Source organism: Eretmochelys imbricata, chromosome 11 (genome assembly GCF_965152235.1).
Source record: "Eretmochelys imbricata isolate rEreImb1 chromosome 11, rEreImb1.hap1, whole genome shotgun sequence".
NCBI classification, from domain to species: domain Eukaryota; kingdom Metazoa; phylum Chordata; order Testudines; family Cheloniidae; genus Eretmochelys; species Eretmochelys imbricata.
Genome location: NC_135582.1, coordinates 78581060 through 78596827, shown reverse-complemented (window position 1 = coordinate 78596827; position 15768 = coordinate 78581060). Strand labels below are relative to the sequence as shown.

At 52.4% G+C, this 15768-nt stretch overlaps 1 pseudogene; it reads right to left on the bottom strand.

Moving 5' to 3' along the window:
• Nucleotides 1–425: 425 nt before the first annotated feature.
• On the bottom strand, nt 426–15443 carry LOC144272164 (butyrophilin subfamily 1 member A1-like; annotated as a pseudogene).
• Nucleotides 15444–15768: the final 325 nt, after the last annotated feature.

The window sequence follows — 15768 nt, the reverse complement described above, 5'->3', positions numbered from 1 at the left end:
CACTGGGGTCTTCTCCCCTTTGTCATTTCTGACATGGTTCTCTTCCTCCTTGTGGTCTCTCTCCCCTCCCCTCGCCCCTCCCCTCTCATTACATCCCCCAACCCCCTCCCCAGCGTCTCTCTCATGATCTGGGCTCTTCTCTTCCTGCTGCTGCAGCCCCCTCCCCACTCCACCCCACCCTTGGCCACAGCATCCACCGCTGACATTGCATCCACACATCCCCATCTGTCCCTGCACCCCCACAGCCCAGCAGCCTGCTCCCCGCACCCCCTTCTCTGCCCCCTCCTCTCCCCCAGCTCACAGGCCTGGGACTGGGAACTGAGGGAGGGGGCAGGCAGGTGATACCCTTTGTACCATCCCCATGGGAACAGGGCTGGGCGCTGGTCAGCGCTGGGAGGGGATAGTCTCTGCCACGGGTGTCACTCTCAGGGACAAAGATTCCCTTTGGCCTGAGCTGGGACAGGACAGATTATTAGGGGAGCAGTGTTTTTACCCTCCTCTTTGTAACCAACATAAAAATAAGGACGGAGCGTCCCGGAGAAGGTGTCAGTGAAAGTGAAGAGATGGGACCTGTCAGTCACACTGTAAAATGAGACCTCGCCTGCTTCATAGTCCAGGAAAACCCCCACCCGGCTGGGCCTGATGCCTGTGGGGAGGGGGATCTTGGGGGGGGAGGTGCAGGCCTCGTATTTCCCATCCCTCAGCCACACAGCCCAGTATCCATTCCCAGGAGTGAGTCTGACCTTCCCTGTCCTGATCACAGATTCCCTACAAACCCCCACAGTCCAATTTATTTTGTCTCCCACCTCCACCTCCCAGTAAAACCTCCCGCCTGTGAATCCATTTGTGCCCAGGACAATCGGATAAGTATTGAATCTCTCAGGATTGTCAGGTCGATCCTGTCGTCTATCATCGTATGTCACAGTTTTCTGATCCTCAGACAGGATGAGGTTGGGATGAGCCGTGTTTGGATCCAGAGTCACGTCCACTGGGGAGAGAATCAGAGTCAGTGCTGGGGGCAGGGGCTGGTCACTGGGATCAAAGGGCAATTCACCCACATGCCCATTAATCACTGTGATATGGGGTTCCTCACCCTTAAGGGGAGTCAGGAGCTCAGCTAATGCTGGGGGGACAGGGCAGGGGGAGGGGGGTGGGGAGCAGGAGTGGAAGGGAAGGAAGGGGGAGATCTCTAGGCAGACAGCAGGGAATCAGAGGGGGACGAAAGGGTGGGGGCCAGGGATGGAGCAGGCACCAGGGAGGGCACGTACCAGGGTGCAGAGGGTGAAGGGAGGAGTGGGCGCCAGGGTGATGGGGAAGGGGAGGGCTGGGCACCAAAGGGGGAGGGGAGGGGCAGGTGCCAGGGGGTCGGGTAGAGGGGAAGGACATGGGGGGAGGGGAGACAGGAACGGAGGGGAGACGGGGGGAGGGTGTGTTGAGGGGGCTGAGGGTGGGTTGCACGAGGGGAGCAGAGAGGAGGGGCAGGTGCCATGGGGCTGGGAGGAGGGAAGTAATGGGGGCAGAGGAGTGGCGGGGGGCGGAGGGGGAAGGGTGAGGGGAGGGGGAAGGGCAGGCTGGGCGGTGGAGAACACCCCTGGCACAGCCGTTGCCACCAGGTGAGGGAGCCCCCCCCCTTCCCCTCCTTTCCGCTCCCGAGGTCCCTGCCGCCCACCACCTCCCTCCTCTCCCCCCCCATGAGCCCCCCCGCCTGCCCCTCACTGCGTCCCTCCTCACCCCCCAGCCCACCGCTCGCCATCCCGAGGACGAGGTGCGGTGAGCGGTGGGCGGGGGTCTCACGGGGGCAGGGGGTGAGGTGGGATGCATCGAGTGACGGCCAAGTGGGGGAGGGAGGTGGGGGGAGAGGCCTGGGGCCCAGTGGGGGTGGAGTGTGGGCAGGGCAGCGGGTGGAAGAGGTGAGACGGGGGGCTAGCCTCCCCCAAGGGAAGCTTCGCCCACTGCTCATGACGGCAGGCGCCAGGGGGCAGAGGAAGGTGCTCAGGGCTGGGGCAGGAGGCAGACATTGGGGGGCAGCAAAGGAACGGGAGGGGCAGGTACTGTGGGAGCTGCTGTGGGGCTCTGAGGCCACTCAAGCCGGTTCCCCGATGTGCTGGTTGCTACACGGGCAGAGGGGGATCTTCACCTGGATCTGAATGACTGAGGGCACAGATCCCAGGGACTGTCAACAGGACAGTCCACGGGATCCGGAGTCACCTAGGGCGGCACAAAAGGAGCTCGGGGCCTAAGTCCCTGGTTTCAGCTCCACGGTGAGGCACAAACCTCCTGCTGACCCCGTAGCTGCCAAAACTCACTCACAGTCGAAGTTTGTGCAGTAAAAGTTCCCTCGGTGCCCGTGTTTCTCCCTCCAGCCATGACCATGGCTGCCTCCCTCCAGGCGCGTGGACGCCTATTCCCCTGCCTGAGCCCCAGCGTGATCCACAGACTGGGGGAAGATCGGGGTCCAGCCATCCCAGCCTAGTTTGGTAGGCGGGCTCAGGGGCACTCTCTCAGACCGGGTCCCTCAGGCGAGGCCACGCAGCAGCTGGTTGGGGAGGGCTTCCCTCATACATTTTAACCCAGTGGCTAGAGCATTCCCCTAGGATGGGGGGGACTCCCAGTCCCTGCTCCCCTCGGGCAGAGGGGGAGCTTAAACTGAAACAGGGCTCTGCCAGTCTCAGGAGAGCGCTTTGACCACTAGGCAAGGCTGAGGTGGGGGGCTCCCGCACTCTCCCCTGCTGAGGATTTTCCATGGTGGATAAATAAAGGTCCATTGGTGCAGGGATGGGACCCTGGCTTCCCCCCTCGCTGGGGGGGTGCTCTAACCCCCCAGCTGTAGAGTCAGCCGCATACTTACTCTCTCTGACCCAATCACAGGTGCCGACTCCGTGGGTGCTCCGGGGCTAGAGCACCCTCAGAAACAAAACAGTGGGTGCCCATCAGCCACCCTCCAATCAGCTGTTTGGTGGGCCCAGCTGTTTGGCAGTGGGCAGGAGGTGCTGGTGTGGGGCAGAGCGGGGGCAGGAAGAGATGGAGCAAGGGCAGGGCCTTGGGGGAAGGGGCAGAGTGTGGGCAGGGCCTTGGGGTGGGGGTGGAGCACCCACCCAGAAAGAAGAAAGACGGCACCTGTGCCCAATGATCTTTAATTATTCAGTCCGTTGTGGAACAGCTTCCAGAGAGAGGAGGTCTCAGAACAGACTAACTTATACCCCAGGGGTTAGGGCCCTCCCCGGAGAGCTAGAAGGCCCCTGTTCAAATCCTTCCCTGCCTTGGGCAGAAGGGGGAATTGAAGCAGGGTCTCCCAGGTGATGGCTTTAACCACGGGGCTACAAGTCATTGCCAGCTCCTCCACCCCTGGCCGGTTTGTGTGGCGTGAGGAAGGCATCCAATTCATTCCCACAAGATCTGCCGTACGTGCTAAGCAGCCTGACTCCAAGAAAGGGGATCCCTTTGTGGACCACTGAGCAGAGATAGGTGCCCGTCTCCACGAGAGAGGCAGGGCTTAGCACACACCACTTTCATCCGCATCTCCTATTGTCTAGCGTAGGCATCTCCTCACCTCATGTCTTGGCTTTTGTGACTCACAGTCTAAGGGCAGGTCCTGCACCGATGCAGCTGCGCCGCCGTAGCGCTTTCACGAAGATGCTCGAAACTGAGAGGAAGGAGCTTTTCCCATCAGTTTAGTTCATCCAGCCCTGCCCCGCCCCCGGCTCAGTGCATTAGGATACCCTGGCGTGCGAGGAGCCCGGGGCTCCCGGGGCTACAACGTGCGTGCACATCCCCTGGACTCTCATCCCTGCTGGAGCTGCCAGACTCTCCCAGCCTGCTCGAGTACACACACGGTCAGGCTGCGAGCCAGCTGAAAACACGCACACACAGCCACAGGTGTGAGGCAGAAAAGCTGCCGTATGGGCACAATTTGTGGCAACTGGGTCGGGGAGTGTCACAAGCTGGTTGTAAAAACCTGTCTGACCTTGCAGTGGGGACAGGGCCTGCCTCACCCCAGAGCCAGGGGGACACTGAACAGCTCTTGTCTGCTCCTGTTACATGAGAAGAACACTGTGGGTAGAGCTCGGTCTGAGCATGGAAATCCTGCCGTTGGGAAGAGAGCTGAGCCGTTCAGTGCCAGTGATGGGCAGATAAGAATGCCCATCCTGCAGAACCCAGGTACGGCCCTGGGAAGGGGACACTAAGGGACATATTTCATCACTAATCAGCCCTTTCCCAAAGGGAGTGTGTCCCTGTGCTCAGCAATAAATCTGCGTTTCGTCTGCCCCCAGTGACATTGCTATTTCCAGCCGACTGAATGTCACAGGGAAATGCTCTGTGCAGGGAAAGGAGCAGAGAGCTCCCAGGGGAAGGTGGGTCTCACCATGGATACAATGCCAGCGGTATGTACAGTACCTGTGTAGAGCCGGGCGCTTCTCCACTCTGCAACCAAACACAGACAGAGGGGTAAGAACGCCCCTGGACACAGACACACTGAGCAGGAGACAATGTCACACAAGGGTCGTACTGGGGGGAATGGAACTTACTGAGCTCAGCCTGGAGTTTGTCTGAAAATAAAACAGAGAGAAATGAGTCAGTGTCACATTACCTTGCAGAAGGGAAGTGAGTGAAAAAGACCTTAAAGCAAGGAAGCCTCCCGGGCAGCAAAGGAAAAGGAAAGGAAGAAATACAGTACAGTAACCTCATCTGGCCACCTGGTCAGGAGCAAGAGGTTGTTAGAGCTAAAGAGGGATCCTTCAGCAAATGAAAAGTATTAACCCTGTGAAGCCAGTAGAAAGCCACATTAAGTACATTGGGTGAAGCGAATGATAGGAATTAGGGGTTTAAAATGGAATTAGAAGAGGGAATAGCAAAAAATATAAAACAAATAAAGGGAACAATTGAGGAGGGTAATGACAATGCCGAGAGACTGATTTCTTTGCAACAGTTTTTACCATACTGAGTGTGGTGGGAAGAGACCAGCCCTGGAGCTGCTCTGTTCAAGAAATAAACATCAGGGATTGAGGTGTGAAGCAGAGATAATAGAACAGACTGATTATGAAAGAGCTTGACGTCACCAAGACCAGAGGAGATCCTTGCCAGGTTGCAAATGCCCAAGAGTTGTGAAATGACCTAAGAACGATATGGCTGAGCTGTTAACAATAATATGCATCTCATTAAAATCAGCTACTCTTCTGGAGAATCGGAATGTTGTAACCAGCTTTTCAAATTTTGGTAGGACTTGTCCTGAGAATGACAGCTCAGTGAGCCTTGGGGAAGCGGTTGGAATAGGGGAGGGAGGAGGCAGAGTTGGGGTGGGGCCTTGGGGTAAGGGGTTGGAATGGGGGGTGGGGCTAGGGTGGGAAGAGATGGGGTGGGGCAGGGTCATATGGAAGGGGTGGAGTGGAGTCAGGGCCGGGAGTAGAGGGGGCTCGAGCACACAGGGGAAACGGGGAAGTCAGCGCCTATGGTGGTATTAGTTAAGTTTTTCCTCGGTGATGCCCTCATCAGGGACAAACATTGTCGTTCTTGTTCCCAGCAGTGATCCTCACACATGGTGCTTGCCGTGCCTGTGTGAGGCCCACGTTAAAGAAGCGTTGCTCAGTCATGAAATGGACTCAAGTGGCTCGAGACCTTTGCCTAAAGCAGCACCTGCTTGAACAGGCTATGTGACCTGCTTTCGTTTTGAGGTCCTTGTCTGATTGGAAGTGGCCCTCGGGCTCTGAGAGCACTGTTGCTTCGCAGTCCAGAGCAGGTGTCTCTCTCACGAAACGGGGGAGCTGTTCCCCATTGCATGCACCAAGGAAAGGATCTCATAAGACCAACTGAGACTCCAGGAGACTCTTTCACTTTGCACAGGGCTGGTGCTCGTGTGCGATATGGCATGGGTGCCTCTAACCTTTCCCTGGTACCATGCGGAGAGATGAGAGACCTGGTATTATGGGCTCTGGTTCCGGCCCCAGGGCATCTGTGGAGTCTGGTACCAAAGAGGATGACGGTGGCACTGACTGTCTCCATGTCCGTGGCATTCCAGGCAGCTACCGACCTCCTTTGCCTTTCACCCCAACCTCTCCTTTGGTCCAGGGCTATGCCATCTATAGCCCCATTGGCTGAACAGGCTGTTGAATCAGGGACAGTATCGAGGTTGGTGTGGGAGATCTCAACAGCGTTCACCGTCCTTGACTTCGGCACTGTCAACCAGTCCAGTACAACTGATGACTTTGGGACTGATACTGCCTCCAGCCTTGGCATACGCAGTGCAGGCGGAGCTGCTTCCACTATCAGCACTGGTCCCTGCCTTGTTATGGGTAACAGATGAGTCAGGCCAGTTACTTGCGCCCTCTGGTCTGGCTCTGACTTTATTCCTGGAATCCCAAGGCTTCTCAGTTTCAAGGTTGGGATCTTCCTTCTCCTGGTCTCCACCGCCAAACCAGCATCGGGGACTGTTTACGGAGCATTATAGGCATCAGGGCTGGTGCTTCTCTCATGGTCGAGATGGGGGTCTCTGGCCACAATGCCTTATCCTTACCAGAGGCCTCCACGGAATCTGTGGGACCTTCCTGGGTGATGGAGGCCATACTGCTTAGCTCAAGCAAAGGTGACATTGCTGGTCAGATCAGCAGTAGGAAATATAGGCCCACCACAGGTTCCAGCACTGGTGAGCTTTACCCATGGAGTATTTCGAGGCCTATCAGGACCTCTTGTCCCCTGCTTCACCAGGGATTCAGGCAGAGTTCCTTCGATGAATGTTCATCAGTTAGCGGATGCCCTGCAGCCATCTGCTCCTGGTAGCGTAGCCCTCCCGATCAATGATGCACTACTGTAGTCTGCAAAGGTTTCTGGAGCTTGCTGACTTCCATGCTGCCCACCACACTGCATTGATTCGGCCTTAACTGGAGTATTGTGCCCAGCTCTGGGCGCCACATTTCAGGAAAGATGTGAACAAATTGGAGAGAGTTCAGAGAAGAGCAACAAGGATGATTAGGGGTCTGGAAAACATGACCTATGAGGGAAGATTGAAAGAACTGAGTTTGTTTAGTCTGGAAAAGAGAAGACTGAGAGGGGACATGATAACAGTTTTCAAATGCCTAAAAGGTTGTTACAAGCAGGAGAGAGAAAAATTGGTCTCCTTAACCTCTGATGATAGGACAAGAATCAATGGACTTAAATAGCAGCCAGGGAGGTCTAGGTTGGACATTAGGAAGAACTTCCTACCTGCCAGGGTGGTTGAGCACGGGAATAAATTGCCTCGGGAGGTTGTGGAGTCTCCATCACTGGAGATTTTTAAGAGCAGGTTAGACAAACACCTGTCAGGGATGTTCTAGATGGTGCTGGTCCTGCCATGAGTGCAGGGACTGGACTTGATGACCTCTCGAGGTCCCCTCCAGTTCTATGATTCTATGAAAGTGCACAGAAAGGGCTTCTTCTCTCACTTGGCATAAACTCCCTCGTCATGACTGCTGTGAATGATAGAGCCCAGCAGGGCAGGTTTAGGTCCATTCTGAAGGACAAATTCTCCAAAAGGATGGATTAAATGGGCAGGAAGATTGACACTTGCTCCTCCCTGCACATGGGAATTGTATGCCAGCAGGCATTGCTGTCCAGTTATGACTTCATAAATTGGACAGTGATGCCTAAGTTTGCAAACCAGCTGCAAGTAGCCACTAGAGAGGAATTTCAGGAATCTGATTTTCGGCAAAATCTACAGGGTTCTGACCAGAGTGCGGAGTGAGGGGATCAGCCTACGTAAGCAATGAAGTATGCAACCTTCTAGTTGAAAAAAAGCCACATAATTTTGCTCCATGATCTAAATTTTCACCGTGAGATTCTGTGCTCAGAACCTGCAGCATCGGTGCGCGGAAGAGCTAAGGTGACCGTGACGGGTTGTATCACAGAAACCCCCTGGGGCTGCCAACTGATGTGCCAAGAATATGTCTGCCCCTGCTTACCCTGCCAGCTTGGGACTCCAGCACCCTGTCCTGTGGAGCCAGACACGCCAGTCTGCTCCAACACAGACCCAGGGTCTGAGCCACATGCCCCAAAGCTGCAGGCTTATCTGAAAGCAACTTAGGAAGTGTTCCTGTCTTTAACACTCAGATGCCCAACTCCCAATGGGGTCCAAACCCCAAATAAATCCGGTTTACCCTGTATAAAGCTTACACAGGGTAAACTCATAAATTGTTCGCCCTCTATAGCACGGATAGAGAGATATGCACAGCTGTTTGCCCCCCCCCCCAGGTATTAATAAATACTCTGGGTTAATTAATAAGTAAAAAGTGATTTTATTAAATATAGAAAGTAGGATTTAAGTGGTTCCAAGTAATAACAGACAGAAAAAAGTGAATTACCAAGCAAAATAAAATAAAACATGCAAATCTAAGCCTAGTACAGTAATAAAACTGAATACAGATAAAATCTCACCCTCCGAGATGTTTCAATAAGTTTATTTCACAGACTGGCCGCCTTCCCAGTCTGGGCACAATCCTTTCCCCTGGTTCAGCCCTTGTTCCAGCTCAGGTGGTAGCTAGGGGATTTCTCATGATGGCCGCCCCCTGTGTTCTGTTCTACCCCCTTATATGGCGTTGGCATAAGGTGGGAATCTTTTGTCTCTCTGGGTCCCCACCTCCACTTCTAAATGGAAAAGCACCAAGTTTAAGATGGAGTCCAGTACCAGGTGACATGGTCACATGTCACTGTGAGACCCCCCCAAGCCTTCATTGCTCCCAGCCTGGCTCACAGGAAGGCCTGCCTGCAAACAGCCATCCACCGTCAATTGTCCTGGTTGATGGGAGCCATCAAGATTCCAAACCACCATTAATGGCACACACTTTGCATAATTACAATCGGCCCTCAGAGTTATATTTCATATTTCTAGTTTCAGATACAAGAGTGATACATTTATACAAATAGGATGACCACACTCAGTAGATTATAAGCTTTGGAATGATACCTTACAAGAGACCTTTTGCATGAGGCATATTTCAGTTACGTTATATTCATACTCATTAGCATATTTTCATAAAATCATACAGCCTGCAACGTCACTGTGACTTTTAACATTCCTGGCATCCGCCGGATCCTGGGCTGCTCTGGTGCCAAAGCAGCCCCTGAGGTAAGTCAGGGCTAGTCCACAGGGGTGTTGCAGTGATGTCATCTCCAGAGCACCGTCTTCTAGCACACGGTGACTTGCATGCACAACACCCTCATTTCTATCCTGGGGCTCCCTATGGTTTTTCACAGGCCAAAGCACATAAAATCAATTTCCCCTTCTGCGGGGTTCTGATATACTATAAATAAATTCATTTATTTATTTTCTCCCCTCTTGTCACTTTACCTTTCTCTCTGTGTTGCCTCTACAAGCAGTACCCGGCCAGGGCAATGAGAACCACCAGGAGAGCCAGGATCACCCCAGAGCCACAGTCCAGGCATCGACTCTCGGGAAAAACAGCTCTGCAAGAGAAAGTGTTATTGACTTGGGAACAAATATGTACACAAGAATATTAGAACAGCCAGACTGGGTCAAACAAATGTTCCATGTAGCCCAGTATCCTGTCTTCTGACAGTGGCCAAAGCCAGATGCTGCAGAGGGTATGAACAGAACAGGGCAATAATCACGTGATCCATCCCCTGTCACCCACACCCAGCTTCTGGCAGTCAGAGGTTTAAGGACACCCAGAGCATGGGGCCACATCCCTGCCCATCTTGGCTAATAGCCATTGGTGGACCCGTCCTCCATGAACACACCTTCTTTTCTGAACCCAGTTATACTTTTGGCCTTCACTAGATGGCAATGAGCTCCACAGGTTGACTGTGCGTTGTGTGAAGAAATATTTCTTTTTGTTTGCTTTAAACCTGCTGCCTATTTGTTTCATTCCTTGGTTCTTGTATTATGTGAAGGGGTAAGTAACACTTCCTTGTTCACTTTCTCCACACCCGTCACAATTTTATAGACCTCTGCCCTATCCTCCCTTAGCTGTCTCTTTCCCAAGCTGAAAAGTCCCAATCATTTTAATTTCTCCTCAGAGTGAAGCTGTTCCAGGCCCTTAAACATTTTTGTTGCCATTCTCTGCACCTTTCCATTTCTAATATAGCTTTTTTGAGATGGGGCAACCAGAACTGCCTACAGTATTCAAGATGTGGGCGTACCATGGGTTTATATATATTTATTATGATATTTACTGTTTTATGATCTACCCCCTTTCTAATAGTTCCTAACATTCTGTTAGCTTTTGTTAATACCACTGCACATTGAGTGGATGTTTTCAGAGAACTATCCGCAATGACTCCAAGATCTCTTTCTTGAGTAGAAACAGGTAAGTAAGACCTGATCATTGTATATGTCTAGTTGGGATTATGTTTATCAATGTGCATCACTTTTCATTTATCCACATTGAATTTCATCTGCCACTTTGTTCCCCAGTTTTTTGAGATCCCTTCATAATTCTTCATAGTCTGTTTTGGACTTAACTATCTTGAGTAATTTTGTATCATCTGCAAGTTTTACCATCTCATTGTTTACCTCTTTTTCAGACCTTTTATAAGTATGTTGAACAACACTGGTCCCAGTACAGATTCCTGAAGGACATCACGATTTACCTCTCTTCTTTCTGAAAACTGACCATCTATTCCTACACTTTGTGTCCTGTCTTTTAAGCAGGTACTGATCCATGAAAGCACCTTCCCTCTTATTCCATAACAGCTTACTCTGCTTAAGAGCCTTTGGTGAGGGGCCTTGCCAAAGGCTTTCTGAAAGTCAAGGTACCCTGCATGTACTGGATCACCCTTCTCCACATGTTTGTTGACCCCCTTCAAAAAATTCTAATAGACTAATGAAGCATGATTTCCTTCTACAAATGCCACGTTGACTTTTCCCCCGACAAATCATGTTCACCTATGTGTCTGGTAATTCTGTTCTTTACTATAGTATCAACCAATTTGTCTGGTACTGAAGTTAGGCTGTAACTGCCAAGCTCGGTTCTGGAGACTTTTTGTTTTTAAATAAGAATTCTCTTCATCACCCCCTTGAGAACTGTGATGTTCCAGCACAGAGAGAGAAGTCACATACAAACCTAAATACTCTTGCTTGAAGCTTGCAGCGTAACACAATGTTTTGGTTTTTAGAATCCAGAATCTTAACACCCAAGAACGCAAAACAGAGAGGGGCTGCTCCCTAAGGCAGCAGGCACCACTTCCACCTTGCAGGGCCCTAGAGCTCAGTCTCTAGCCCAAGCCCAAATGTCTACACTGCAATTTAACAGCCCCTTAGCCCAAGCTCCACAAGCCTGAGTCAGCTGGCATGGGCCAGCCATGGGTTTTGAATTGCCGTGTAGACATATCCAAAGAGAACTAAGCTTATTCACAAGTTTCCAAGAAGTGCTCAACATGTTGAAGATCCAGGCCAATAAATAGGAGACACAATGATAAATACTTTCTGCCCATGTCTGTGGCATCTCAGTCCATCCATGTGCGGCACGGACGGGCACTGACCTGCTATGGAAATCGCTGACTCTCTCTCCTGGTCGAGTCGGGGGTTCCTGACACAGCAGGACACTTTATGGTTGGACTCTTCTGTTAGAACAATGGCAATCTCTGTCTGAAACAGGCCACCGGCCTCTTGGGATATTTTTTCAGAGGCTGATGGAAAGAGCTTCCCCTGGAGATCTCTCCACTGAGCCTCAGGCTCTGGGTACCATCCAGATGATCGACACACCACCTGGATCCCTCCATCCTGATGTCCCTCTACAGAGATGTCAGGATCGGAGCCCAAACCTACAGAAGAAATAAATAAATTTGTGATAACCCAGTAATGAGCCAAAAGCTTTATTACACTGTTATCAAAAGCCATTTCCTATCAAACTAATAATTGAATGTGAGTCCACGAGTGCAGCTGGTCACCTAATTTGGCCAGATTCCTATTTGATATAGAGTAGAATTAATGTTAATGTCAGTGCTGTTCTATGCACAAACTTTCTCCAGTTTAGTTAACCTGGTTTAGTTAATCAAGTGCAAATCCCTTAAATCAAGACTAAAACGAAATCAATATAAGCCATTTCCAAACTCGTTTCAGAGGTTCCACCTGGATGTTTCCACTAGTTCAGCAGTTCTCAAATTTTAGCAACCTAAGGACCCCCATTTTGATTTCAAATTTTCAGCAAACCCCCTCGCCCAACCCACTCAGCACCAGGCCCTGCTCTCACTCCACCCCTTCCCCCAAGACCCCATCCTCGCCCCACCTCTTCCTGCCCCTGCTCCACCCCTGCCCCTCCTCTTCCCCACCTCTTTCTATCCCCTCCCCTGAGCACACCCCATCTCTGCTCCTTCCCCTCCCTCCCAGCCCCTGCTGCACACCGCTGAACAGCTGTTCCCCAGCACACAGGAAGCACTGGGAGGGAGGAGGCGGTGTTGAGGGAGGAAGGGGAAGGAGTTGATCAGCGGGGTCAGTGCACTCCCTGGAGTACCTGGGGGTCCACGGACCCCGTTTGAAAAACTCTTCACTAGTTCATTGAAACCAGTGTAAGTGTATGTGTTAACAAGCCTTAAATAATTCACTAATAAAAAACTTTATTATAGGGGAATTCAGGTTGCCTTGGCAGGGCCTTGTATCCTTCCAGAATGCTGAAATGGGTAGCAGAAAACTGATACCTCTCAGAGCCAGGAAATACACTCACCAAAACAGAAACACAAACCATGGGCGGCAGGGAAAGCTGAGCCTTCCCAAACAGCCAGGATGTGGCCCATCCACACTCCGCCCCTTCTCTCCGTCCTGCTTCTCACTCTGCAGGTGTCCGGCTCTTCCGGGGCTGCCAGCCTCCTGATGCTCTGGGGCCAGGGCGGCTGGGGCTGCTCTGCCCGGCTTCGGAGTCCTGGCACACCGGGGCCGGGAAGGCAGGGGCCTTGCTGCCCAACAGCCCAGTGCTTTGGGGCCAGGAGGGCTGCGGCCACGCTGTCTGGCCTCCCCACACTCCAGGGCCGCGTGGTGCTCCGTGGCCGGGAGGGCTGGTCCCTTCGTCCCTCCCAATGTACTGGTCGACAGCCTGGTGCTTTGGGGCCAGGAGGGCTGTGGCCACACTGCCCAGTGTAATGGCAAAAACAACAGCCAGAAAATTTTCCTACTCCAGCCCTCCCAGCCCCGGAGCACCAGGGGTAGGAAAATTTGCTGGCTGCTGTTTTTGCCATTACATTGGCACTCCAGCTTGGAAAGGCTGGAGCTGCACTGCCTGGCCTCCTGGTTCTCGGGGCCGGGGGGGAGGACGGGCGCAAACCTGGGGCAGGGACCAGTGGCTACAATGGAAGGGGGCTGGGGGCACAGGGCAGGGGCCATGCCCACAATGTGAGCTGGGCTCCATTGGACACTGAGGGGATGAGGCCTCGGGTGGAAGGGGCAGGGCTGGGTCGGGGGAGAGATGGGGGCTGTCGCAAACACTAGATAAGGTCACACTGGGGATTTTTTATTACTGATGAGCTAAACTGAAATAAAATGATCTTAATTTGAAGCACGTGTCTTGTGAATTCAAATGGATTTCTTGATTGCGGGGTCAGTCTGTGGGCAGAGAGGCCCTTAGGTTGCTTGGAAATTGCATACAGACCATCCTAGAGAGGGAAAACACCCGCCCAGGAGAGACAAAGAAGGGATGGGTGTCTGGTACCATTTCCGCTCGGGAGTCTTCACCAGAAAAGCACGGGCTAGCAGGGGTTCTCACAATAATGTTTTTGGTGGCCTAAGTGTGTGCAGCCACTCCGGTGGCCACTCCGAAAAACCCCTCTCCGACCTGCAGCCCTTAAGCAATAGCCCACCCTGAGGAAGGTGAGTCAGGAACTCACCAGCCAGCTGCAAAGTCCCAGCCTCCCCATGCCTTGGCCGGGTGGGAGCCGGGCAACTGCCCAGGGGAGTGCCTCAGTGACCGAACCCTGCTGACAAGAGCCACCTCCAGTGCCATTCACACTGGTCCCACATGTCTTGTTTGTCTTACAGAAGCAATTAGAGGTCCCAGCTGAGACTGGGTCCCCAGCGGGCTGGGCATGGTGCACACATCGTAGGAGACAGTCTGCGCTGAAGAGTTTACAGTCTCAACAGGCATGATGGAGAAAGGGCGAGCGAGGAAACAGAGGCACAGAGACGTGCCCAAATTCTTGCACAGCTCAGTAGCAAAGGCAAGACTGGAACCCTGTCCCTTGATGCTCAGTCGACGGCTCTATCCACCAGGTAACCCTGCCTCTCACTTATTGCTGGTCTAGCATATGTGCACCTGCTTCACATTCTCCAGTGATGCTGGGTGAGCGGCCCCATAATCCTGCCAGCTCCTGAGCAGGGGCAAGGGACTGGCTTTCCCGTTGATGAACACAGACCGTGCCTCTCGCCACAGACACTTCGCGGCAGGTGTGAAGGGTTGAATAAGAACCACTGGAAGCAGCTGTGCACAGTTTAACTGATGGGCAGGGAGGCTAAACTCTTCCACTACTTTCACTTGCAAAGGTAATTTTAGAAACATATTTGTAATCCCCTTGGGCTTAGAGAAGCCCCTTTAACACCTGCCTCAGGCAGAGGAAGGGCTGGGTGTTCCAGAGGGAGCAGGGTGGAGAGAGGGAGAGGACAGGGGTGGAGGCGCCGACTCCGTGGGTGCTGCGGGGCTGGAGCCCCCCTGGAGAAAAATTAGTGGGTGCACCCAGGGGCAGCCAAGCCCAAGTGGCAGGCGGTGGGCTACAGGACCCTGAATATCAACCACGGTTACCCTGTGGGTGCCAGACAGGAGGCCAGACATTAGCGTGAGGAGGATCAGCTATTGTTTGGCCCCAGGGGTGCACAAGAGAGTTGTAATAAACACAACATATTCATATCACCCAACTTTTTAGGCGTGTTTGTGTATTTGATTAACCCCGTAAATGTAACCCATTAATGCTACCCCAGACTCCCAAGAGCCACAACACTCTTCGAGACAATCTGAGTACTTGTGTGGATTTTAGAGCCCTTAGAAAAAACAGTCAACTAGAATAAACCTTCACCAGAGCAGAGCTGCTGCCCCACTGTAATGAGATCAATCAGGTGTCATCTCACAATGAATCTTTGATCCACTCATTACCCTACTGAAGACATCCAAGTATCACAACAAGTTACTGACCTGCCACCTGTAGTTCCAACAAAGCTTCTTCATAAGCCACTCTAGACTGAAAAAAACACTTGTATTGTCCATCGTCGGAGGGTTGGATATCGCGTATTCTCAGGGAAACACTCCCATCGGTGATGTGGTCTTTTAAGAGCTCAGTCCTTCCTTGATATTCTGGCATCTGCTCACCATACTGATCCTGCCCATCGTGGTACAGATGCACAACTGCAGAGTACTGGGACCTGAACCATCTCACCTCCATGCTCTGAGCATCCATCCTGGGGGAAAGGTGGCAGGGCAGGAAGGCCTCCCCACCTAAGGAAGCGGTGATTGGATGGGCAGGTCCAGTTACTGTGAACTGTGCTGAGAAAAATGCAATGAAAATAGAAATTAAATTGACAGGGGGCTGAGGGTGGCATTAATTCAGCAGTAAGACAAAATGAAAGAGCGTCCTGCATTAGAAGTGAACACCCCGTCTCCATGCAGTGCCCTAGGCATGTCTATAAGTGCAGAGAGTCACATGCTTGGGGTAGCTGCATCTTTGACTCCCTCGGGGTCTGCTTAAGGATTGTCCCTTAGGTCTCAGGCCTCCAGCTGTCACCTCTCTCTGGGCAGGGACCCATGGCCCTCTCTCTCCACTGGGGTTTAAGGCTTGCAGCTTCATAGAATCATAGAATCATAGAATATC